This window comes from Schistocerca piceifrons, chromosome 1 (genome assembly GCF_021461385.2).
Source record: "Schistocerca piceifrons isolate TAMUIC-IGC-003096 chromosome 1, iqSchPice1.1, whole genome shotgun sequence".
NCBI classification, from domain to species: Eukaryota; Metazoa; Arthropoda; class Insecta; order Orthoptera; family Acrididae; genus Schistocerca; species Schistocerca piceifrons.
In genome coordinates, this window is record NC_060138.1 from 342,560,583 (window position 1) to 342,588,305 (window position 27,723).

Sequence of the window (27,723 nt, forward strand, 5' to 3'; positions counted from 1 at the left end):
ATTATTTCTGGGAGGATATCTGTCCATTTATATGAGCCTCGAGGTTAAAACGCATCCACATTCGACCTTTTATTGTTCTGTTCAAGCGCTCCACGATACTCGCCTTAAGGTGAGTGAATGTCGAGTAGTGATTTATTCCATACCGCTGCATCACTGTTTTGAAATACCTATTGTAGAACCCCCCGCCATGATCGGTTTGGAGATTGTCCGGGAGTCGATTCGTTCCTGTTTGTAGCAAGCGTTCAAAAAACATCAGCGACATTTGGACCGGTTTTTGTTTTGACAGGTAATGCCCATGCAAATTTCGAGTATGTGTCAATAACCATTAAAATGTATTTGAATCCATTATTCTCATGTGAATTTTGCCACATATCTACAAGAACAGCTTGCCACAAGTCATCCAACCCTTTAATGATGACAGGCCTGCGAGGGTATGTTTTGCGTGCTGGCTTGTGCAGTTCTCGAACTACCGTCTCCATACTTATTCGATGATACCTCTCTCTCGAAGCTCAGAGATTACTGAAACAACGTCATTCGAATCAGCTGTATTACCTGCAGCAGCTGATGCCGTGAGCAGCCGTAGTCGATCTATTAGTTCGTAGGGGTCGTCATAATATATATACTGAGGGATTCGATTGTTCACTGCTTTAAGCCCAATGTCAATACCACTACCGCTGCTGCCACCGCTGTTAATGTTTTGGTCTTCAAGTATTGGTTTTATAATGATTTTATATTTCCTGTTGCTCAGGGTTTTCGTGATCTTGTGTATACCAGTCATGTGCAGTATTTCATGGTACATGTACTTATCGTTAACTGAATAATTTATGGGTTTTTTGGTAGGTCTTAGAAAAATGAGATTCATTAAGCCTGGTGTTCTGTCAAACTGTCTATCACCGATCTGTATTTTGTCTTCAGTTACAGTTATGGGATAGCAGACGTAATTTCTCACGAACTGCTTTACGTACTTGAATCACTTTCTGCTTCGCCAACATCTCGGCATATACTAAACAGACATTTCTGCGACGTGAGGCTTTAATATCCAGTCATTTTCTTCCTCCTCTTACTATGATCGTGATCACCCTTCTCAACAACAATGAAGTCTACATCTATTTTCCCCAGAATAGCATCGACCTTTTCAGTAAGTCGGTTACTTTCTTACTGACTTGATTAACTAGCTCATTTAACGCATTCACCATTCTCAAAAGAGTCTGGTAATACGTTTCTAGTTCCCTGCGCACACCTACAACTTTATGCTCCATAGCCTGAATTTTCGCATCCAAGTACAAGTTAATGTTCTGTCTGTGCACACCCATCCTCTCGGGTTGACAGGTGGACATACACGCGAATTTGTCCATAGCGTAACGTAGACTGATGTACTAACCTCTCTTACCTTGCTATATATGCAAAGCTCTTGAAAGTTTCGCCTGTACTTACCATCATTCAGTTTTCTTGTTTTATCAATAACGAGAAACCCATACTGTGAATGTTTCCAGCAATCTGCACATATCTTTACAAAATCATTGAAGTCCGAGCGAGGTGGCGCAGTGGTTAGACACTGGACTCGCATTCGGGAGGACGACGGTTCAATCTCGCGTCCGGCCATCCTGATTTAGGTTTTCCGTGATTTCCCTAAATCACTCCAGGCAAATGCCGGGATGGTTCCTCTGAAAGGGCACGGCCGACTTCCTTCTCCATCCTTCCCTAATCCGATGAGACCGATGACCACGCTGTCTGGTCTCCTTCCCCAAACCAACCAACCAACCAACCAAAATCATTGAACGACATGTCCGTTCCCACATGTGCTTGGTAAATGTGCTTTAAATTCAGATTGTCTTGTTTGAAGGCCATAATGAGGTTTGCGTTATCGCTAACAAGCTGTTTGGGGAGTCTGAAATATGTTTGACTTAGATAAAATACGTGAGCACCCATATGACGCCCGAAACAGAAATATTTTCGGATTTGGTTTTTCCACGCCGACATCGTCAAACATGAAGATATCACCGCTTTCGCCGCGCTATATCTCTTGCAATAGTTGAACTTGGGTTGAAAGAGTGTTTTTGAGAATACACAGACATGTTCAAATCGGACGCCGTCTACATGCATTAGCAGAGTCAAGAGGACATTAGTCTTCCTGCAATTGGATGGACCTACAATAATTGCTCGTATATTATCAGGAAGGAGAATTCCGTTCTCCTTGTTCTTCTTCTTCAGCTCTTCACTTGAATCTTCACATGATCAGTCACGGACAACAAAGTCCTTGTGGCAAGGGTGCTTCACCCAGCCCGCCATGAGACTAAATGAGTCATGTACAGTCATGTAGTTGACCTATATATACAAAATACACGTGGAAGGATAATAATAATAGTATTTGTGTGTAGCCAGTATAGTTCCATCACTTAACCGATTGAGCTATATTGACTACACGAAGAAAAGAAGTATATATTTTACGCTTGAAGAGTAGGATGTTCATAATATGAGTAACTGGTTTTGTAGTGAAAGAAATTATTGCTATAATTTGATTATAATAGGAAAGTGGAAACACGAGTTGAGTTTAGAGATAAATTATTTATTTAAAAATCATACATTGGATGTAGTATTTCTGGAGTATCATCATAATCCGTACGTTTCTTCTTAGCACCTGTACAATATCTACCAAATAATTCTTTTTGGTCGGCAATAAATTCGACACGTATCTCACGCAATCCAATAAGTGACACAGTACTCTGGTTTTTGACACACGCATTTCAAATGGAAGTCTTTAGGTTTAACGGTCATATGCGAACGGAGGTGCTGCTCAAAATCGTCAGTATGTATAATATTTACACGTAGAGAGTTTCCAACATTACTGTATGCTGCCTCTATGCTAGGCAACCAACGGTTCAGTCTCCAGCGCAAACCGTATGGCAGAGTCTAGATTGAATAACTTGATAACTGATGGGTGTCTTAGATAGACGCTGTTGACACCTGATTTCACGCATAAGGCGTAGTCATCATATACGGTAGTAACAGAAAGTGTAGCATCAGTAAGACGAATGTCTGGGGGAGAATGTGGTGGATTATATTCGGTGGTCATTTGCTGGTTGATGTATTGCTCTGCACCGCACATCTCATCCCAGTCGAACTCGGAAATTCGGACTTTAACGCATTTGGATACATTTTCGATCTCCATTATAGCTTGGATCCCCCAGACATGGTGCACTTCTATAGCAAGGTTCACACATTCGAACCCACTGGGGGTTAAATTGTATGTGGTGGTGAAAAGCATAGCTGCACTAGACGTATTCTTTTTATCTACAGTATCTAAACTCTGTGGTTGCACTATCACAGGAATGTTCGATTGGTATGAGTCTGTGGCACCCAGTACAGGAAGTAAGGAACATTATAAAAGCATGTGATCTAGAAACAAGGGGTGAAAGTAAAACTATACTCCATTCACCGAAACAAGAGACGTACTGTAAACACGGCAAGGCGCGTGACCGCAGCGCTGCCGTCGAGGGGTGTACAAGGCAGGGGCGTCAGAAGTTAAAAAATGAAAGTCGTGTTTTTTATAATTTGGTACCTGAACATGATAAAGTGATCCGAGAACTGCCTTCCGACACCTTTTTTACATTACATTAAAATTTATTGTTACTGAAATATAGAAATATTTAAGCTTTCAGGAAAAGTTGTTTTTTCGCGTTATTCTATATTCATCACGCCATATCTCCTAAACTGTGTGTCGCACAGCAAAATAATTTTATAATTACCTTCAGTACTATATGTTGATGACGTCCGCAAATTTTCTGCGCAATACAGGCAATAATAGTGAAGTAATAAATTAAAACATCACGTCTGATGCAGAACTTTTGCCAAATAATCAATCGAAATATAGTACGCGACAAACTTTTCCTCTTTAAATTTTTTTGTGGGGGTGTAAGCGAGAAAAGTTTCAGAAATGTTTGAATTTAATTTGGAGTTTGTTCGAATGTGATGGGTACAACCGTTTGTCCTTTATGAGTGGAAACTCAAATGTGAGACTGCATAATAGAGGAGAGAGAGGAGCGGTTTGTTATAAACCGCAATGAGAACAGTTCAAGTTCAACAGAGTGAACCTTGCTTCGTCCTTTATCATTATTATTACTACTAATGTTATTAAAATTAACAATTAATTGTGTTTGAATGGAGCGTTTTGTTAGCAACCTGAATGAAAATAAATCTGCTTCGACAGAATGAACTCAATTTAACATTATTTTAACATTATTGTTAAATTTATTTCGTACATTGTTGCCCAGGTTTCTCACGGTCCCCTGCGACAGCTCGGCAGCCAGCCGAACGCCGCCAGCCGCAAACCGTGCGCCAAGGATTTTCCGCACCCGTACGTATCACGTGAACACCGAATGCTTTCTCTGGAAACAAGCGTAGTCGCTCACGTGACACTGTTTATGTTTCGTCCCAACTCTCGGTGAATAGACTGTAGGTTATCTCCTTGCTGCGTATTATGCTGACATATCTCTACAGTCTATTGCAAAAAGTTGAAAAAGCGTAATTGCCATAGATATGACCCCTTTGTGCTTCAGGTAAAAAGCGTCGCCGGCCAGAGTGGCCGAGCGGTTCTAGGCGCTACAGTCTGGAACCGCGCCGGCCGCGGTGGCCATGCGGTTCTAGGCGCTGTGTAGCCCGGAACCGTGCGACTGCTACGGTCGCAGGTTCTAATCCTGCCTCGGGCATAGATGTGTGTGATGTCCTTAGGTTAGTTAGGTTTAAGTAGTTCTAAGTTCTAGGGGACTGATGACCACAGATGTTAAGTCCCATGGTGCTCAGAGCCATTTGAACCATTTTTTAAAAGGCGTCCAAGATATGAAGTACATAAGTTTCCCTATCGTTACTTGGTTATGGATGTAAAAAGAGACATTATACAATGTATATGTGGACATCATACTTCGCTGCAAGCTAGAAACAGTCGAAAAGGCCTCACAGATAACAATGTTTTAATTGGCTCGCCGTGACGAGAAAAAGCATTTCAATGGTTGCATACACATGATCAGCATTAATATACTTATTACACAATAGGCTACACAAATGAAAAAAAAATGGTCGGTATTATTTCGAAAGTATGTGTATCTTGAAAGAGTGCAACGATTAGATATATTTCATTTGTTGGAATCTATTGTTCACAAAGGCATATCTACTTTCATGACACCGAGAGAGGTAGCGCAGTGGTTAGACACTGGACTCGCATTCGGGAGGACGACGGTTCAATCCCGCGTCCGGCCATCCTGATTTAGGTTTTCCGTGATTTCCCTAAATCGCTCCAGGCAAATGCTGGGATGGTTCCTTTGAAAGGGCACGACCGACTTCCTTCCCCATCCTTCCCTAATCCGCTGAGACCGATGACCTCGCTGTCTGGTCTCCTTCCCAAACAACCCAACCTCAACTTTCATGACAAAGTTTTTCGAGCGACGTGAACTGCCGCCCACAAGGCTCACATGCCTAGCTACCGCATTCCTGCCGCGCGCATTATTCTTAGTTGCCGACAGTACACTGAACAGTGTGTTGTGCGATAGATCAATTGTTTATTCTTCTCAGTACCGACAACTTTATTCGTGAATCACTCATTGTCAGCCGCGCGGAGTGACCGCTCGGTTAGAGGTGCCATGCCACGGATTGCGCGGTCTCTCCCGCCGGAGGGAGTCCTCCCTCGGGCACGCATGTTTGTGTGTGTTGTTCTTAGCATCAGTTAGTTTAAGTAGTGTGTAAGTTTAGGGACCCATGACCTCAGCAGTTTAGTCCCGTAAGAATTCACACACATTTAAACACATTGTCAGTTTGGGTAGCCGTAGGTGAGTAACCAATATCTGGCATGTGCCTATCATTCCGCCTAAAGGGAACGCTCGTCAATATTTTAATTCTGCTCAGATCAAAAGAAGGAATAAAATCCTTTGGTAAGTTTCCATCCCAGTCGTTCAGTGTTAAAAATACGGTTGGTTACTGGGATTCAACCAAAATTACAGCAGAACTGGCAGTTTATTTTTGTGCAAATTGTTGACCTTTTCTCATTCGAAGAACACATTTCTCTTGTTGACGGGTTTAAGTATACTTCCTTTGCCAAAACACAGTGTAATTTGCACAAACACAGGCAATCAGAGCTCCACACTTTACAAAAAATGTCTCAGCGTCGGTTTGCAGGAACATGAGAGAAGAAATTTCATATATATTTTTCTACTAGGAAACTCTTGTTTCACTAGCTGTCGATAACTCTTAAAAAATTTCACTGGAGTGAAGAAAATAAATAAGAAAGTATAACTACTGATATATCGCCATAGATACGAAAGTTCCGTGTGTTTTCGAATTGACAAAATACTCTCCTCTTTGTGTGCTGTCATTCGGCAAACACTCGTTTCGCTGTCTCGAGCCGTTTAGGAGATATCAGGAATGTTGTGAATGTTTCATTCTAGCGAAGTGAGATCGGAAGTGTGCGCGAACCATAGGATCCATTTTCTCGAAATCGGAGGAAGATAAAGAACTCCTCCCAAGTCTAAAGAAAAATGGAACATGTTAGCTAAATTTCATACCCCGCAACATATGGTTTAATACGCACCAAACGGAAAGTCATAGCGCCCCTATTTTTCATTGCAAACTTTTCGAATTTTGCATAGCGTCTTACTAAAATGTGTATACCACAATAAGTATGACCGTTAGCGGGATGATGGGCACTTCGCCACGAAGCTGACATATAACACTACAAGCAAGGTAAAAATGAAATGTTCTCTGCCTCGTGATGACTGGGTGTTGTGTGCTGTCCTTAGGTTAGTTAGGTTTAAGTAGTGCTAAGTTCTAGTGTGTGCGTGCGCTTCGCTTCAGTCAGCGCTGAGCGTTGCCATCCGGCTCGTGCAAAGCATGTGTACGCGTCTATATATGCGTTGGACCTCCGCGACACGTGCAGACCGTTCACGTCACGCTGTAGTGTCGTGTCACGTCATACGTGCTATACGCGTCTCAATTTGCGCTTAGGACCGAAGACCCCAACAACATCATCGGCTTTCGGCATGAAACTTCCTCCTTCAGCCACAACTACGAGCTGTGACGCTAGTGGGGAGACACGACAGCAGATGAGATACTGTCGCTAACTGCAGACCCCAGGCAGCAATGGTTTCGTGTGCGTCGTTTGTTGTGGTTTAGGTTGTTGTTGCTGCTTTTCTAGTGAAAGCTGGATTGCCTGTGAAGTAAAAAAGAGCAAGTGTGACTGTGCTGTCACTCATTGTAGTGGCATGGCCCATAAAACAGGGATGTTGTGTTTCACCGTTTTCCGAAAGTACTGAATCTATTTCGAAAACAGCCGCATTACTGTCAAATAAAATGAGGATCCCTTAAAACAACTAGTAACAATAAAATTAAAGCTAATGGTCATGTTATGACTTACAGAAGTATAAACTGAAAAAAATAAGACCATTAGTAATGACTAAAGCCTGAATTTAAAGGTTTCGATCTAGTAGAGCCTCAAAAAGGGCTAAATCGTACTTAAAGGCATAAAAGGGGCTAAATAGGAGGAGGAGGAGGAGATTAGTGTTTAACGTCCCATCGACAACGAGGTCATTAGAGACGGAGCACAAGCTCGGGTTAGGGAAGGATGGGGAAGGAAATCGGCCGTGCCCTTTCAAAGGAACCATCCCGGCATTTGCCTGAAGTGATATAGGGAAATCACGGAAAACCTAAATCAGGATGGCCGGACGCGGGATTGAACCGTCGTCCTTCCGAATGCGAGTCCAGTGTGGGCTAAATAGGACTTTCACAATAAAAGTAACAGTTAAAGAAAACTTTTGCAGATAAACAGGGTTTTTAAATGGATTTGCTGAATGAATACTACGGAAAATCAATACTGTCAATTTGCACATTTAAGAAAAAGACATACTAAATACATTTATACAATGCACTGAAATCAAGACTGTGCATGGCGCAATGTCGCATGTCTATATAACTCACTATAATGTGTTAGCACGCTGCTGCATCGGTGAGACCTGAGTGTGCTTTTTTTTTGTAGTTCGGAAGGTATAAGAAATGGATCCAGCACTACAATCAGCACTTTGTTTGACGCATTATCGCCATTTTGTCGCTCTCGGAATATGCCCAGACGCCCAGCACTTAAATGCCGTCCGGAGAGGTATGTTACAGGAACAAGTCGGTCACATTTGTGTCAGTTTTTGTAGTTTCGAAGTAATGTTGGGTGGCGTGTTGACTCGCATTTGGTAGTATCAAGGTAATTTTGCCTAAAGAGAAACTGTAAAAAAATTAAAAAAGTGACCTTTCTCGGCGGTGGAATGGGGGAGGGGGTCCAATGCCACAGCTGACAGGCAAGTAATTTTTTGTCGAGCATGTCAGTAAATAAAGACAGGTGCTTTTTATCATACATTTTATGTATCAGTCTTTTTGGTAGTCTTTTTTTGGCAGACTTTCATAGTTTTCTTCTCACGGACTTTCAAATCGAAATTGAAAATTAGTTTACTGATATGCATATGCGAGTCAGTTAAAGTTGACATTTTACATGCTCAGAATTTTTAGATATTCCCATTTTCTTAGTGTTCATTTGTCATAATTTTAGGTAAGCCATGATAAAAAGTCACATTTTCTTCAACACTTACATTCCGCAAATTGCTCAGCATGTCGGGATAAATGGTTCCTATTACTGTTTGCTTGCTGATGAAAAACGGTCCATCAGCGCACACAACACATTCACCTCTTCCCTGTGTCAGAAATTTTCCCGAATATTGTGGGCCGAGCGGTTCTAGGCGCTTCAGTCCGGAACCGCGCTGCTGCTACGATCGCAGGTTCGAATCCTGCTTCGGCCATGGATCTGGGTGATGTCCTTAGGTTACTTACAAGGGAACCTCCCCATCACACACCCCTCAGATTTAGTTATAAGTTGGCACAGTGGATAGGCCTTGAAAAACTGAACACAGAACAATCGAGAAAACAGGAAGAAGTTGTGTGGAACTGTGAAAAAAATAAACAAAATATACAAACTGAGTAGTCCATGCGCGCGGATTGAGAGGTCCTTGGTTCAAGTCTTCCCTCGAGTGAAACGTTTACTTTCTTTATTTTCACAAAGTTATGATCTGTCCGTTCGTTCATTGACGTCTCTGTTCACTGTAATAAGTTTAGTGTCTGTGTTTCGCGACCTCACCGCAAAACCGTGCTATTAGTAGACGAAAGGACGTGCCTCTCCAATGGGAACCGAAAACATTTGATCGCAAGGTCATAGGTCAACCGATTCCTCCACAGGAAAACACGTCTGATATATTCTATACGACACTGGTGACGGCGTGTGCGTCACATGACAGGAATATGTTGTCGACCCACCTAACTTGTGCACTTGGCGAATGGGTAAAAAGATTCTTCTACCTCGCCCAATTTAGGTTTTCTTGTGGATGTGATAATCACTCCCAAAAAAGTGATGAAAACATAAGAGTTTGTCACATAAACTGCAACAAATGAATGCAACGGTTTGACAGTCGTACAGTTTTCCCTGTGCTCTGTCAAAACATATGTTTTTAACGTTTTCAAATTTTTCCGTGTGTAGACAGTCAAATCTTACATATGTCCAAGCAAATTTGAACATGTCCTGGAATTTTGGAGAGCGAAGTTGATTATGTGTGAGTGCCTGAACTTTGATAATTGTCTGAAAATAAAAAATTAAAATTTTCGTTCGAGGGGAGACTTGAACCAAGGACCTCTCGTACCGCAGCTGATCACGTTAACCAAGGGACCACACCGCTCCTGAGCTCGCATTGTCCTTGATGTTACTTATCTTGCGCTACTCAGTTTGTATATTTTGCTTATTTTTTCATAGTTCCACACAACTTCTTGTTTTCTCGATTGATATGTGTTCAGTTTTTCAAGGCCTATCCACTATGCCAACTTATAACTAAATCTGAGGGGGGTGCGATGAGGAGGTTCCCTTGTTAGGTTTAAGTAGATCTAAGTCTAGCGGACTGATGACCTCATATGTTAAGTCCCATAGTGCTTAGAGCCATTTGAACCTACAACGAATCTTGTGATAGTCTACGCTGCCTGTGTTATGCTAAAAGCAGGAGCAACGCTGAAGGAATTCTATTCCAGTATGATCAGATGCACCTGCCTTGCCCATGGCTTACTCTGTATAGCGCAGGAAGTCGGATATAATTTTCATGAGGTTAACAATATCATTTCCTCTGTTAAGAAAGTATTTCTCAAAGCATCTATCCGCATTCAGTCCTTTAAGGAAATAGCTGCAAACATTCTCCTGCCACCTGAACCCAAACATATGCGTTGGTGCAAATGGCTCTTGGCAGCTTTATTCTAACCATTTTCGGACTGTTTCTCTACTGTTCCACTCTGAAAAAGCGCGCGGAAAAAACCAGCACGTAAATGTTATTTTATTACAGTGATCATTTTTGCCATGTAGTTGGTCACCAACACAATAATTTCGCATTCGCAGAAGAAGCTTGGTGATGGAAATTTCCTGCCGCAACGAAAAACCCCTTTGTTTTAATGATTGCCAACCTAACTCGCATATCATATCCGCGGCACTGTCTCCGACAATACAAAACGAGCTGCCCTTCTCTGAGCTATTTGGATGCCCTCCGCCAATCGTATCTGGTAACGATCCTATACCGCGCAGCGATGCACCAGAAAAGAACGGACAAGCGTAGTGTAGGCAGTCTGATTAGTAGACCTTCTGCATCTTCTAAGCGTTCTGCCAATATATTGCAGTCTTTGGCTCGCTTTCCCCACTACATTGTGTGTATGAACTTTCCAATTTAAGTTATTCGTTATTGTAATCCCGAAGTATTTTGTTGAATTGACAGCCTTTAGATTCGTGTGAAAACGAAATTTAGCGGACTTTGTTTGGAATCCATGCGCATGACTTCACACTTTTTATTATTTAATTTCCATTTTCGCACCATACAGATATCTTGTCGAAATAATTATGCAGTTGGTATTGGTCATCTGTTGACTATACGAAACGGCAAATGACAGCGTCATCTGCAAACAACCTAAGACGGCTGCTCAGGTAGTCTCCTAAATCGTTTAAGTACGCTACTGGCCATTAAAATTGAAGAAGAAATGCAGATGATAAACGGGTATTCATTGGACAAATATATTATACTAGAACTGACATGTGATTACATTTTCACGCAATTTGGGTGCATAGATCCTGAGAAATCAGTACCCAGAACAACCACCTCTGGCCGTAATAACGGCCTTGATACGCCTGGGCATTGAGTCAGAGCTTGGATGGCGTGTACAGGTACAGCTGCCCATGCAGCTTCAACACGATACCACAGTTCCTCACGATTAGTGGCTGGCGTATTGTGACGAGCCAGTTGTTCGGCCACCATTGACCAGATGTTTTCAGTTAGTGGGAGATCTGGAGAATAAAATGGATAGCGACTTGTAAATAATTTTTACACGTGGCGTAACGGAATGCATCATATTGCCCGGCAGTATCCGATTACAAGATAAGTGGTATAATGCTGGAGTTCCTCACGCTGTTTAAATAATTAGGGTATTACGAAACGTTGTTTGGTTAGGTTATATGAAGTGTACGGAACACGTAAAAGTAGTAGAATCGAAGGAACACGCGCATTTGTTGGAAGGGTTCTGGGAAAGTGTGAAGCAGCTGTAAACGAGACTGCATACAGGACTTAGTCTCACCAATCCTGGAGTATTCCTCCAGTGTGTGATCTCCTTACCAGTAGGCGTGGCGACAGACAGCAAATGAATCCAGAGACTGCTAGGACCGTAAAAGTTCGGTATAACCCGTATGAAAGTGCAAGAGACAGAGACTGACATTCAGGGAACTAGACGGTGTCTACATAAAAGATCCCTGATTTACAAATGTAATTTTAAAAAAGTGTGAGACCTATGTAGTAGCGATTTGCGGCGTCATGTACATTAACTCAAAAAGCTTTGTACAAAAAATTAATACAATTCTACATGGGCTTCTTTCGTAAGTGTAAAATGTCTAGACGATACTCATCTTAACTCATGAGCGCACAAACATGTCTTGGGTGATGAAGGCTATTGCAGTCACAAGTCTGTTGCTCAGGTACGTCCGGATAAGAGGTTCCCGTTACTGTTCGCTCGATGAAGAAAAGTGTACAATCATGCTGTATGAAGAAAAACGGCCCATCAGGGCACGCAGCACATCACGTCATCGCTGTCTCTGACATTTTCTCGAAAACTGTGGGTGTTTTCCGAACACCAAATGTTCAAATGTGTGTGAATTTGTAAGGGACCAGACTGCTGAGTTTATCGGTTCCTACACTTACACACTACTTAAGCTAGCTTAAACTAATTACTGCCTAGAACAACACATACACACACACACACACTCATGCCCGAAGGAGGACTCGAACCTCCGTTGACATGGCGCCTCAAACCGCGTGGCCACTTCGCGCGACTCCTAGTACCAGGTGCACATGTTGTGCCGATTAACCTTCTCACAGGTGTGGAAGGTTGTTTCGTGAGAGAAAATGACATTTTCTACATAGTTGGGATTTTGCTGGGACCGATCCAACAAATCTGTAGCTCTTCGAGAACATCTCAACAACAAATAGTTGGCGAAGCTGCAAGTATTTCCAGTTCAATGCTTACTCAATTTGAGATTTATAAGGGCTCAAGCGAAGGCGTTTATGCAGCACCTTGCGAGAGATGTTTAGCTCTCGTGGTGTACAGTGAATTGATTTTGATGGGCCTCTTTGGACGGTATCTCTGATCTCAAAAATGCTTCAAATGGATCTAAGCACTATGGGAGTTAACATCTGAGGTCATCAGTCCCCCAAACTTAGAACTACTTAAACCTAGCTAACCTAATGACATCACAAATATCCATGGCCGAGGCAGGATTCAAACCTGCAACCGTAGCAGCAGCGCGGTTCCGGACTGAAGCGTCTAGAACAGCGGCCTCTCTGATCTCTTCCACCATTTCATCAAGTGTGTTTTTTCTGCCAGAACCTGGCTATTTGCTTACATTCCCAGTGGCAAAGAACTTGTCAGATCAAGCCGTAATCGTCTAACCGTCTGTTGGCTCCTTTTGAGATTCACGTCGCAAACTTCTTTGGATAGCAGTGTGTGATTTGGTTTCCGCAGACAACAGTATGCACTGGACGCTCGTTTGAGATTTCTCGTAATTATTTAGCAGCTGAAACAAAACAAAACCGAGCGAGCCAGCGCAGTGGTTAACATACTAGACTCACATTCGGGAGGACGACGGTTCAAACCTGCGTCCAGCCATCCTGATTTACGTTTTCCTTGATTTCCCTAAATCGCTTAAGGCAAATGCCGGAATGGTTCCTTTGAAATGTCACGGCCGACTTCCTTCCCCATCCTCCCTAAGCCGATGGGACCGATGACCTCGCTGTTTGGTACCCTCTCCCAAATCAACAAACCAACCAACAAAACAAATGGAATTGTTTAGAAAAAATTTACGCAGAACTTTTTGAGTGTCTTTAGTGATGCCGCAAACCCTAGGTAAGTATTTACATCACAGTTTTTAAAATGTCTTTGTGGAAAGTAAGGGAGGTTTCATGTGGACACCTTTTAACTAGTACTTTTTGCAAGAAAGCAACGTTGTTCCCGCCAAAATTTGTTTGGCCAGTTTAGAGAAACGAATTTCGAGGCAACCTCAAAAGATATTCAGGTGCCTCGATCGCATATCTCGCGCAGAGGTCATGAGACAAAGATAAGAGAGATTAGCACACGTAACCAAGTTTTCATCGTTCCATACAAAAATGAAATAGGACAGAAACTTGATAATATAGCTTTGTGCACTCTACGTGGTTTGTAGAGTGTCTGATCAAAAGTATCCGGACACCTATTAGAGGACATTAATATGTAATGTATCCGCCCTTCGCCTTTATGATGGTTTGAACTCTACTAGGGTCACTTTGAATGATGTGTCTGAATGTCTGTGAAGGAAGGGCACCACATTCTTCCAAGAGTCGAAAGCAGAGAAGGGAGTCATGTTGCTGGGGTCTGGAATGAAGTCGACGTTTTAAATCATCCCGAAGGTGGTGTTCAGGTCGGGAGTCTGGACAAGCCACTTGCATATCAAGAATGTCATCGTCTACAAATCATTGCCTCACAGACTCTTTACACCACCCAGGCATCGCTTGAGCTTGACTACACTAATGTGTGGCTTATGACGACCTGCTCGACCATTGTACGATGTTCTTTTTAACTCCTACGCACAGTCAATGTGTTTAGGTGGTTTGCTTTTAGCACTTTGTATCTCAGGAGTGATTCTTTGTGCTGATTTCATGCGATGTTTTAAAAACCCCTTCGCAATGCTAGACAGTTGCTATCCCCTCAGTACGTGATATCTGCCGATTCTTCGTTTTGCTGCGGTTGTTCTTTCGTGTTTCCACTTCACATTTACATCACCAACAATCGACTTTGGCAGCTTTAGAAGAGTTGAAATGCCCCTGGGGGATTTGTAACTCAGGTGACATCCAATGTCTAATCTACGTTTTAAGTCGTTGCGTTCGCCTCACCGACACATTGTGATGTTACTGTTTCCTTACTAACAACACAGTACTCTCCGCCTCCTTCTGTACTGGCTGGAGCGCCTCTCGTGACATCTGGCAGTCAGTTCCGCGTTACGTAGGGGTGTTCAAATGTTTCTGATCAGATAGTATGCATGTGCAGGATGTTATACACTGAAGCGCCAAAGAAACTGCTATAGGCATGCGTATTCAGATACAGATATATGTAAACAGGCAGAAAACGGCGCTGCGGTCGGCAACGCTTATATAAGACAAGTGTCTGGCGCAGTTGTTAGATCGGTTACGGCTGCTGCAGTGGCACGTTATCAAGATTTAAGTGAGTTTGAAAGTGGTGTTACAGTCGGCGCACGGACGGTGGGACACAGCATCTCCTATGTAGCGATGAAGTGGGGATTTTCCAGTACGACCATTTCACGAGTGTACCGTGAGTATCAGGAATCCGGTAAAACATCAAATCACAGATATCACTGCGGCCGGAAAAAGATACTGCAAGAACGGGTCCAACGACGACTGAAGAGAAGCTTTCAACGTGACAGAAGTGCAATCCTTCCACAAATTGGCCGGCCGCGGTGGTCTAAAGGTTCTAGGCGCTCAGTCCGGAACCGCGCGACTGCTACGGTCGCAGGTTCGAATCCTGCCTCGTGCATGGATGTGTGTGATGTCCTTAGGTTAGTTAGGTTTAAGTAGTTCTGAGTTCTAGGGGACTGATGACCACAGATGTTAAGTCCCATAGTGCTCAGAGCCATTGAGCCTTCCACAAATTGCTGCAGATTTCAATGCTGGGCCATCAACAAGTGTCAGCGAATCATTGAACGAAACATCATCGATATGGGCTTTCGGAGCCGAAGGCCCACTCGTGTACCCTTGATGACTCACTACACAAACCTTTACGTCTCGCCTGGGTCCGTCAACACCGACATTGGACTGTTGATGACTAGAAGCATGTCGCCGGATCGGGCGAGTCTTGTTTCAAATTGTATCGAACGGATGGATGTGTACGTGTATGGAGACAACCTCATGAATCCATAGACCCTGCATGTCAGCAGAGGATTGTTCAAGCAGGTGGAGGCTCTATAATGCTGTGGGGCGTGTGCAGTTGGAGTGATATGGGACCCGTGACATGTCTAGATACTACTGTGACAGGTGACACGTACGCAAGCATCTTGTCTGATTACCTGCATCCACTCATGGCCATTGTGCATTCCGACAGAGCTGGGCAATTCCAGGAGGACAATGCGTCACCCCACACGTCCAGAATTCCTACAGAGTGGCTCCAGGAACACTCTTCTGAGTTTAAACACTTCCGCTGACCACCAGTCCCCATAAATGAACATTATTGAGCATATCAGGGATGCCTTGCAACGAGCTGTTCAGAAGAGATGTCCACCCCTCTTACGGGTTTATGGACAACGCTGCAGAATTCATGGTGTCAGTTCCCTCCAGCACCACTTCAGACATTAGTCGAGTTCATGCCACGTCGTGTTGTGGCACTTCTGTGTGCTCGCGGGGGCCCCACGCAATATTAGGCAGGTGTACCAGTTTCTCTGTCTCTTCAGTGTATGTCTCTATTAGAGAACTACTTCAGTATTTTTAAAGCTACGTCTACGAACATTGGTATTCAACTTCTCGGCTATAAATAAAAGAATACGTGTTTCAGTGTTTTTGGAAACTCAACCCCTAGGGGGGGGGGGGGGGGTGTGTGTGAAATAGGGGTCGAGACTTTTATGAAAATATTTTATTGTAAAAGTATTTCTAAAGGTAAATCTATGAAAATTTATTTCTGGCTTCTCCGTTAGAAAAAAACGTGTTTCACGGTTTTTGGAAATTCATCCCCTTGGGGGTGAGTTAGGAGATGAAAGTTTTTACGGAAATATTTCATTGTGCAGATGTTTTTGAAGTAAATCTTTGAAAATTGGAGCGTGGCAAATCCGTGTTTCACTGTTTTTGGAAATTCAACACGTAACGGGATGAAATAGGCTCAATCTGATTCGCTCCAGCCCAAACCGCTAAGGATAGAAACTTGAAGTTTGGAGACGCTTGGATCTTATAGTGTAGGCATCATTTAAGAAGGGATTGTCCGAAATTCCACTCCTAAGAGGGTGAAATAGGGGATAAAAGGCGTTTTGAAAATATGTCACTATAAGGGAATTTTGAAGGTAGGACGATGAAAACTGGTATTTGGTTTCACAGTCAGAGAATAAAAAATACGTGTTTCAGAATTTTTGGAAATTCAACCACTAAGGGGTAAAGTAGAGGTGAAAGTTCTTTTGAAAATAAATAACTGCTAAAAGGCTTTTAAGGCCACGTCTGTGACAGTTGGTATTTGAATTCTCGCTTAGAAATTATATATATATATATATATATATATATATATATATATATATATATATATATATATATATAGTTTTCAGTGTTTCTGGGAATCCAACCCCTGAGTGGTGCAATAGGGAATGAAAATTTTTAAGAAAATATTTCGTTACATTAAAAAAATTAATGCTAAATTTATGAAAATTGGTATTTCACTTCTCGGTTAGATATAAAGAAATGTTTGTTAGGGGATGAAAGTTGCTATGAAAATATATCCAAAAGAATGCGAAAGGCATGACTAACAAAAACTTTGGATACCAGCTACCAGAATTGTGTTTTGGTCGGAAGTACATTCGGGAAAAAAACCTTGCTTTTATGGCCTTAATTAGCATAAAAAGCTTAGAAGGTGTTGAAATTTGTTAACAACATAAAAATGCAATTAAATTAAAACAAAAATATTTCTGCGGGCTATACAGTCTACGCGAGCGAAGCAGTGGGTGCTAAGCTAGTAGTGCTATATTTACACGTTCCTGTTTTTCACTGCCATTTGAAGAAACATTAAAACATTTCACACACAGAGCTAACTTTGAAGAGAAATAACAGGAGTTTCAATATTTTCTTCAAAAATTTGGACTGTATTCTTTACCTTCCTCTGTGCTTTGTACAAGTTAGTATTTATCCCTTGCAGACCTAGACTTAGTTCGCAAAGTTTTGGAGAACATCACACATAAGACCCAAATCAAGAAGAAACTTGCATGACGTTATTTTTCTCCAAAGACCCTCGTAAAGACAGTGACCTGTTTTGCTTCTTTTGCTACTATCCTCTGCCTTCTGGAAGTTGATGGACGAAGGCTTCAAAATGTTGCCACACTGCACAAACGATGCGAAAACTAGACGCAACCCACCGAATGCTGAAAATTCTGCCAATTTTAAGAAGTTGAAGCTCTAGAGTCGCTGCAGGTGGAGCGTGAAAAGTTACTTTAAGTTTGTAACTCTTCAGGCTTTCCCGGCGATCTAATGACATCTGGGGTTGTCGGGTGTTCTGCCGGATATCAGCGTCGTACTTGCACGATATTTCGGTCACGTAGCTCGAGACCTTCATCAGGCCATAGGCATAAATACTGGACCAGGTCTCGAGCTACGTGACCGAAATATCGTGCAAGTACGACGCTGATACCCGGCAGAACACCCGACAACCCAAGATGTTACTTTAAGTTTGCCCATAAAACATAAAGCGGTTCGCTCCTGCGACACTATTCACCCTGTCACTAACTGACAATTGAGAAAGATAGTTAGCACAATGTCGGAGTATAATACTTGGAACCTTCTCTTGCATTAGTCTTGTCACGCCATTATGCGCACCAAATAGCTCAGCTGCTCCATAACACGTTACAGATAATAAATAATCTTTTAAGCAATCTTCGGAGAGGCCTAAGTCCTCAAGGTGACTAAAGAATTTAGTATTCCATTTGCATTTTTATCTGATAAGTCTAGGGAAAGACTGACTGGAGCTGTAAGTTCAGGAAGTATATGAATAATAACGATGAGTGCTGTGCTATTACATTTGTCGTCTCTTCAATAACTAATGACACCGTGATTTTGGACTGCACTATAGTTTTTCTCAAACCATTTGCGATTTGTTTCACAGTGTTAATTCATGCATTTGTAGAATGAATAATTTATCCCATGTCTACGCCTTTAAGTCCCCGTAAATTTATTTCGTCTTTAAAGTTGTTAATTGATGGGTTTTTCTACGCAATTTTATAAGCGATTCGAAAAATATTTTCAGTTACTTGTTTTTATGCGGAGAAAAAACTTTCTCCTGTGTTTTATTGATTTCTTGAGATGTTATTTTTTGGTATGCTTTGTGGTCCCGCACTCTCCTTGTGATAGTGTATCTTTTATTTTCAATGACACTAATTATTGTTTCCGGGATTCCCCAAAATAGCTGATTTTATCATTTGCTCACGCCACCGAAATTTCCATTCCCATCCGTTTATCGGCGGCTAGACTTCCGATATCACGGCACAGTTTACAGCCCCATATTTTATTTTTGACATGCAGCCACTCGTTTCTGTCGCAAAAGTCATTTTTCTGCAAGTGTCCAACATTCAGGCCAATCATAATCACAGTCTTTCGTATCTGCATCTTCGGTCTTCATTTTTCTACTAATCGGCGTAAAGAAATTACTTACGGTAATAATTTTGAAGAATGATTGCACTGATTTAAGCTAGACTGACTAAAAACTGACGTGAACTGCTCCCAAACACCAGCTTATTACTGTGAAAACAACACCACAAACGAGAAACGCGTAGCTGAACTGACCAGGGGACCGCTCCTATTCGTCATCACTGGTTTCGTCCAAATTAATGGTACGCGCATGGGTTGGCCAGAAACGAAAGTGACGGAAATGGGAGCTCCAGGTGGCCAAGCATTTAGAGAAAACAGCATTTTTGGCGTGGGTCGGGCAGGGAATGAGCTATTTACGTTAGCACAGTTTCCAGGCGCTGGTTGGCGTAGCGGAAACAGTACAGCAAAGTAATCCCAGGGTCGTTGGTCGGAGTCCCTAAGCGAAAACGATTTTATTTTTATTTTCAGGTTTTATGTTACACTACAAATAAAACGATATGATGCTTAATATAGTATATTTATTAATATTTTCCTAAAAGACATGAAAAAGAGAGGTGAAGGAGGATGTGGGATTGCAAATAAATTTCCAAGAAAAGATCGTACTTACAGTGTCGACGAGGACTCTGCAAATAACTTTCCAAGAAGCGATTGTAATTATAGCGTAAAAGACTTCGTACTCCCTTCGAGCAGCCCTCGGCAGCTGTACGCGAACAGTAGTTCCTCGTGCAGGTAAGTCCACAGCTCGTGGTCCTGCGGTAGCATTCTCGCTTCCCGCGCCCGGGTTCCCGGGTTCGATTCCCGGCGGGGTCAGGGACTTTCTCTGCCTCGTGATGACTGGGTGTTGTGTGATGTCTTTAGGTTAGTTAGGTTTAAGTAGTTCTAAGTTCTAGGGGACTGATGACCATAGATGTTGAGTCCCACAGTGCTCAGAGCCATTTGAACCATTTTTTTCGTGTAGGTAAAATCGGCCCATCAATCATTGTGAACAACGCTAGCTACGGCTACGGAGCTCATAACTTGCTATCTTTCGACCAATAACGTCAGTTTTTCGAGAATATTGTGAGAAGACAGTTAAGAATATTGCGAAACGTGGAATCAACAGAAAATGTCCATTTAGTACTAGTATAAATATTAATTCGGTTGATTTGCAGCACAAATAACATAAAAACTGAAAATAAAAGAAATTTCCTCACAAGGACCCGACCCCACGACCGTCGGATTAACGTTCTGTGCTCTTTCCTATGCTGTCTTTATGTAAACGCTTGGCCATCTAGGGCTCCCACTTCAGTTCCTTGTTCAAATGTGTGTGAATCCTTATGGGACTTAACTACTAAGGTCATCAGTTCCTAAGCTTACACACTACTTAATCTAAATTATCCTAAGGACAAGCACACACACCCATGTCCGAGAGAGGACTCGAACCTCTGCCGGGACCAGCCGCACAGTCCATGACTGCAGCGCTTGAGACTGCTCGGCTAATCCTGCGCGGCTTCAGTTACTTCCATCTATGGCCAGGTCCTGCATATGCCATAAATTTCGGCGAAGTCGATGATGATGACGAACAGGCCGGTCCCCTTGTGAACGCAACTTCCTGTTCCCGATACCAACACAAGAAGCAAAAAAGTGTGGTGCCAACTTATAAGCTATAAAACTAGAAATTTCATTCGCGAAGATAGTGGCATATACTAGGATATTTATAATACATTTTATTCCAAATAAATAGAACACTTTTTAAAAGTACGGCTACTGCGTACAGATGCATATCGCCAGAAGTGCGCTGCGTACAGTACACTGAGTCTCTCTCCTATGGGTCGTCAAGTGCATTTTCTCTGGTGTTTCGACAGATATCTGCAATTTTTTAAACTTTTTTATTTTTTTTGATCGTGTAGCTGGTGTCAACCCAAAAATCCTTCTGATCACGTCTTTCATACGACTCACAACGTCGAGGACAAGCGTCGGTTTGTTTTCCGTTACAAACAAAATGATTTTTAAACCGGATTTTGTGTTACGATCCGGGAGAGCGGTTCAAAATTAGTCTAGTGCGATGTTCATTTCATCGATATGCAGTGACATGGACAGTAAAACACGAAGAATAATCAGCACTCCAGTAGCGAGTGAGCAGCACTTCTGCATTGCGGTAACAGTCAGCGCAGGCGAGGGCGTTGCTGCCATTGCTAGAATGCTGGGTGTTCGTCGTGTTTTACTGTCCCTGTTAATGCACATCGATGAAACGAAAATCGCACTGGGATAATTTTGTACCGCCCTATTGATTTATTTAATCGTATGGTGATTTTATACGAGAGTCACTCCAAAAGAAATGCACACTATTTTCGTAAAAATACAGTTTTCATTCTGCATGTATGAGAGTTTTACAGTGTGTAGATACATCCTTCCTGCTTATTTTCAAACTTAGTTCAACCTGTTCCCGTGAGTGGCGCCGTCACAGCATGTCTTCAAGATGGCTGTTACGCTTGACGTTCGTCAGAAGCAACGTGCTGTCATAGAATTCCTGTGATTTGGAAACGAGACAGTGGGAAGCATCCAAAAGAGGTTGAAAAAGGTGTATGGAGATGCTGCTGTCGATCGCAGTACAGTTAGTCGGTGGACAAGCAGGTTACGTGATGAAAGCAGGCACGGCAATATTGAGGATTGTCCTCGCAGCAGCAGGCCTCGTACTGTACACACTCCAGACAATGTGCAGAGAGTTAACGAATTGGTGACTGGTGACAGACGCATCACAGTGCACGAATTGTCACGCTACGTTGGTATAGGGGATGAAGTGTTTTCAGAATACTGAAAGTGTTGGCGCTAAAAAAGGTTTGTGCCAGGCGGGTTCCCAGGATGTTGCCAGTGACTCACAAAGAAACAAGAAAAACGGTATGCAGCGAACTTTTGGAACAGTACGAGAATGGTGGAGATGAATTTCTTGGTAGAATTGTGCCAGGTGATGTAACATGGCTCCATCATTTTTCAACAGAGACGAAGAGGCAATCAATGGAGTGGCATCTTGCAAATTCACCCAAGGAAAAAAAAAAAAAAAAATCAAAACCACACCTTCTGCTGGAAAAGTTATGGCTACGATGTTTTTCGATTGCGAAGGACTCTTGCTTGTGGACATCATGCCAAGTGGAAGCACCATAAATTCTGATGCATATGTGACGACACTGAAGAAACTTCAAGCTCGACTGAGTCGTGTTCGACCACATTGGCAAAAGCAGGATGTTTTGCTGTTACATGACAATGCACGGCCACATGTCAGTCAAAAAACCATGGAAGCGATCACAAAACTCGGATGGACAACACTGAAACACCCGCCTTACACTCCTGACCTAGCTCCATGTGACTATTATCTCTTTGGGAAACTGGAAGGTGATGACTCCCGTGTGCACGCTGCCAAACAGTGGCTCCAACAGGTTCGTCCAGAATTTTACCGTGCGGATATACAGGCGCTGGTTCCAAGATGGCGTAAGGCAGTTGTGAGGGATGGAAATTATGTGGAGAAATGAAAATATTGTTCCTAAAGGATGTATATACACCCTGTAAAACTTTCAAACATGTAGAATAAAATATGGATTTTTTTAAAAAAAATAGGGTGCATTTCCTTTGGAGTGGCTCTCGTACAATATACAGTTGATATAAGACAAATGATTTTACACAATATACGTATGATATACGACAAGATTAAACCTTAAAGTCTGTGTTTTTCAACCAATTAATTAAGCTGGGTGTGAGAGTGAACAAGTCGTCGGGAATTCCAGGGTATGAATGAAGTGGACAGCGTTACCCTATTGAATGGACACTTAAAATTCCACTTTAAAAATAATTTTGTTTGTGGTTGAAAACAGCCCGACGGTTCCCATTGACTTTGTGCGTCGTATGATAGACGTCATGAGCAAGATTTGTTTGGGCTGATTCCAGCTGCATGTTGCGAAAACTAAACTGCAAATATCTGTCGAAATACCAGAGAAAATGTGCCCTACGACTGTTAGGAAAGACACTTCATATGTATCAGAATGGCAGATTTACTGTGAGAGGCGTTCAATAAGTAATGCGACACTTTTTTTCTGACAGTTTCGGTTGAAAAAATTTAGAATTTGTTGTGGGACATCGTGGAATATTCCCTCTTCAGTCCTACAATAGAGCATCTGTAAAGGAAGAGGAGGAGGAGATCAGTGTTTAACGTCCCGTCGGCGACGAGGCCATCAGAGATGGGACAAAAGCTCGGAATAGGGAAGGAAATCGGCCGGGCCCTTTCAAAGGAACCATCCCACCATTTGCCTGAAGTGATTTAGGGAAATCACAGAAAACCTAAATCAGGGTGGCGGGACGCTTGTTTGAACCGTTGTCCTCCCGAATGTGAGTCCGGTGTGTTAACCACTGCGCAATCTCTCTCGGTTGCGTCTGTAATGGATGTACGTTCCGAACAGAGAGCTGTCATTGAATTTCTTTTGACAGATATCTACTGAGACCTGGCAGAGAACAAAAGGACGGTGCGTTGGGCGGGCGTCTGTCATCATCGCAACAGGGTCGCGCAAACCAGTCCGATCTCCCGCGTGCCGACCGGCCGCACACAGCTGTGACTCCTGCAATGTTGGAACGTCCGGACACTCTCACTCGAGGTGATCGACGGATCACAAACACCTCGCCACACAATTGGACCTCTCTGTTCGTAGTGCTGACACATTCGTCCGCCAGTTGTAGTACTCAAAGATGTGTGCCCTCAGTTCCTCGCTGCCTAACAGATAAAGAGCAACAACGAAGGATCATGTGTGCGGAATAGCTTGCGCATTACGAGACTGATCGTGACAACTTTTTCGAACATCATCACAGGCGACGAAACGTGGATTCATCACTTCGGACGGGAAACAAAACCGCTAGCCATGGAGTGGCGCCACACCAACTCTCCTCCGAAGAAAAAGTTCAAAGCCGCCGTGGCGACAATCTTTTGGGACTCTGAAGGGGGGGAGAGGGTTCTGTTTGATGCCCCCTCCCCCCCCCCCCCCCCCGTGGTGTAACGGTCCTCTGAAGTATATTGTGCTGCCCTCAGGAAACTGAAGAAACTACTTCAGCGTGTTCGTCTCCACAAAAATGCAAACGAATGTCTCCTCCATGACAACGCAAGGCCTTACAGAAGCCTGTGCACCTGAGAGGAGCTCGCAAAAGTTCATTGGACTGTTCTTTCTCATCCACCCTACAGTCCGCATATCGCACCTTCCGGCTTCCCTTTGGCCCAAAGAAGGATACACTCTGCGGGAAGCAGTATGTGGTTGATGGGGAGGTTATTGATGCAGCAAGACGCTGGCCCTGACGTCGACCAGTAGAGTGGTTTATGCCGGCTTACAGACTCTCGCAGTAAGGTGGCGTATGGCCGTCGCATTGAACGGAGACTGTGTTGTTCAAATGGCTCTGAGCGCTATGCGACTTAACTTCTGAGGTCTCAGTCGCCTAGAACTTAGAACTAATTAAACCAAACTAACCTAAGAACATCACACACATCCATGCCCGAGGCAAGATTCGAACCTGCGACCGTAGCAGCCGCGTGGTTCCGGACTGAAGTGCCTAGAACCACTCGTCCACAGCGGCCGGCTCTTTTGTATCGGCTGTAAATAGATAGTTGCCACTGTGTAAGTCCCAACCCTCGTAAAAGTAAAGAATATTTGTAATTGTGACTGTCACTAAAGGATTAACACGTTTTTAGCAGTAGACGCTCTCCAAATAACACACAGTCTACGTCACTCATAGCATTACAGACCTTGGAAACGTAGCTGATGTCATTAAGTAGAGTCAGGGTTGGAACAACGGTAACAAATACCTTGATGTCGTAGTATTTCGTATATCCTCCTCAGGCTAGCGACAGTATGGCAGCAGGCCTCGGTTCGAGTCCTCCTTACGGCATTTTTTGTGTTACTGCATTAATTTATTTAATCTGTAGAAAACAGTAAATTGACAAAGAGAACAGTTTAAGGTTCCTAATTAGATATTTTTGGCACTTTGGGATAGGAGAAGTGGTTAATTTACCACTTAATATGTAGTCCAAAGGCCTCGTACATCATTGACCATCTGCATTCTGCGAGTAAGGAAGTCAATGATGTGAATGACGAGACTTCCATTTTTTCCACCTCCTCCCAGGGAGCTACGCCGACGGCTCAAAGGTCATCACTACTTCTTGGCGCGAGGTCTGGCCAGTTTACTTGCGTTGGCCATATCGTCTCTGCCCATATGTTTTTAATCGGGCAGCAATAGGCCTAAGTCTTATTCAATTCTGCTATTCACTCATGAAAACGGTGTTTAGAAAGGATAGATTGCATGCAACAAGTGGTGGCGTGTTTGTCGCTGTTAGTAGTAGTTTATCCTGTAGTGAAATAGAAGTGGATAGTTCCTGTGAATTATTATGGCTGGAGGCTATACTCAACAACCGAGCTAGGTTAATAATTGGCTCCTTTTACCGACCACCCGACTCAGCAGCATTAGTGGCAGAACAACTGAGAGAAAATCTGGAATACATTTCACATAAGTTTCCTCAGCATGTTATAGTCTTAGGTGGAGATTTCAATTTACCAGATATAGACTGGGACACTCGGATGTTTAGGACGGGTGGTAGGCACAGAGCATCGAGTGACATTATAATGAGTGCACTATCCGAAAATTACCTCGAGCAATTAGACAGAGAACCGACTCGTGAAGATAACATCTTGGACCTACTGATAACAAACAGATCCGAACTCTTCGACTCTGTAAGCGCAGAACAGGGAATCAGTGATCATAAGGCCGTTCCCTGAAATGGAAGTAAATAGGAATTAAAAAAAGGGAGGAAGGTTTATCTGTTTAGCAAGAATAATAGGAGGCAGATTTCAGACTACCTAACAGATCAAAACGAAAATTTCTGTTCCGACACTGACAATGTTGAGTGTTTATGGAAAAAGTTCAAGGCAATCGTAAAATGCATTCTAGACAGGTACGTGCCGAGTAAAACTGTGAGGGACGGGAAAAACCCACCGTGGTTCAAAAACAAAGTTAGGAAACTACTGAGAAAGCAAAGAGAGATTCACTGCAAATTTAAACGCAGCCAAAACCTCTCAGACAAACAGAAGCTAAACGATGTCAAAGTTAGCGTAAGGAGGGCGATGCATGAAGCGTTCAGTGAATTCGAAAGTAAAATCCTATGTACCGACTTGACAGAAAATATTAGGAAGTTCTGGTCTTACGTTAAATCAGTAAGTGGATCGAAACAGCATATACAGACACTCTGGGATGATAATGGCATTGAAACAGAGGATGACACGCGTAAAGCTGAAATACTAAACACCTTTTTCCAAAGCTGTTTCACAGAGGAAGACCGCACTGCAGTTCCTTCCCTAAATCCTCGCACGAACGAAAAAATGGCTGATAACGAAATAAGTGTCCAAGGAATAGAAAAGCAACTGAAATCACTCAACAGAGGAAAGTCCACTGGACCTGACGGGATACCAATTCGATTCTACACATAGTACGCGAAAGAACTTGCCCCTCTTCTAACAGCCGTGTACCGCAAGTCTCTAGAGGAACGGAAGGTTCCAAATGATTGGAAAAGAGCGTAGATAGTTCCAGTTTTCAAGAAGGGTCGTCGAGCAGATGCGCAAAACTATAGGCCTATATCTCTGACATCGATCTGTTGTAGAATTTTAGAACATGTTTTTTTGCTCGCGTGTCATGTCATTTCTGGAAACCCAGAATCTACTCTGTAGGAATCAACATGGATTCCGGAAGCAGCGATCGTGTGAGACCCAACTCGCTTTATTTGTTCATGAGACACAGAAAATATACAGGGTTATTTGATAAGCGCGATAGCGTTACGGAGATGTTTAGCAAACTAAAGTGGCAGACTCTGCAAGAGAGGCGCTCTGCATCGCGGTGTAGCTTGCTGTCCAGGTTTCGAGAGGGTGCGTTTCTGGATGAGGTATTGAATATATTGCTTCCCCCTACTTATACCTCCCGAGGAGATCACGAATGTAAAATTAGAGAGATTCGAGGGCGCACGGAGGCTTTCCGGCAGTCGTTCCTTCCGCGAACCATACGCGACTGGAACAGGAAAGGGAGGTAAAGACAGTGGTACGTAAAGTGCCCTCCGCCACACACCGTTGGGTGGCTTGCGGAGTATAAATGTAGATGTAGATGGCGCATTGTTTTCTCTCAGTCCTATTTTCTCATACAACCAGTGGTCTGTGTCTATCAGTATGCGTTGTTCATACCCATACCGGTAGCTAAACGTCAGTGCCTAGTTATCTGAAGACCCATGTTTACTCAGTTGAACGGTACTCACGCTAGCGACGGGCAGGGTAGAAACACACGGTTTTCATTCCGCCGTAGTAGCTGCGACGGAACTAGGCCAGCAGAACAATTATCAACCGAATGCGGGTGCGATAGAGCATTTGCTCTTCCAACTGCCGCAGCCTAGAGTAATCGTCGTCAAATTTCTTTGCACAAGAGCCAATACTGGCACTGTGAGGCGACACCTCGAGCCGCATATGTACCTACTGCATTATTAAATGCTAACATACATAAATTAATACGAGGGTGAGTCAAATGAAAACCTGAAATTTGTAATAACAAATCGAAATTTCGCGCCGTTATCCTGTAAGTTGGTAAGAGTGCTACAAACAGCGTGCAGAATGGCCTGTAGGTGGCAGCAAAGTGCAGATGCACACATACCATCGCAGTATCAGTATAAAGATGGCCGCCGAACTTGCGACTTACACCAGGGAAGAACAGCGTTCTGTTATTCCGT

At 43.1% G+C, this 27,723-nt stretch overlaps 1 protein-coding gene across 2 annotated transcripts in view; it reads left to right on the forward strand.

The window, feature by feature from the left end:
• Nucleotides 1–27,723, forward strand: part of LOC124784135 (ankyrin-3-like) — a 98,514-nt gene that overhangs the window by 46,485 nt on the left and 24,306 nt on the right. Inside the window, exon 2 of one of the 2 annotated variants that reach the window (XM_047254077.1) lies at nt 4,272–4,354. The exons of the other annotated variant lie outside the window; for it this stretch is intronic. The gene's annotated coding sequence lies outside the window, so the exon portion shown is untranslated. The remainder of the gene's footprint in view (nt 1–4,271; nt 4,355–27,723) is intronic. 2 annotated transcript variants of the gene reach the window in all.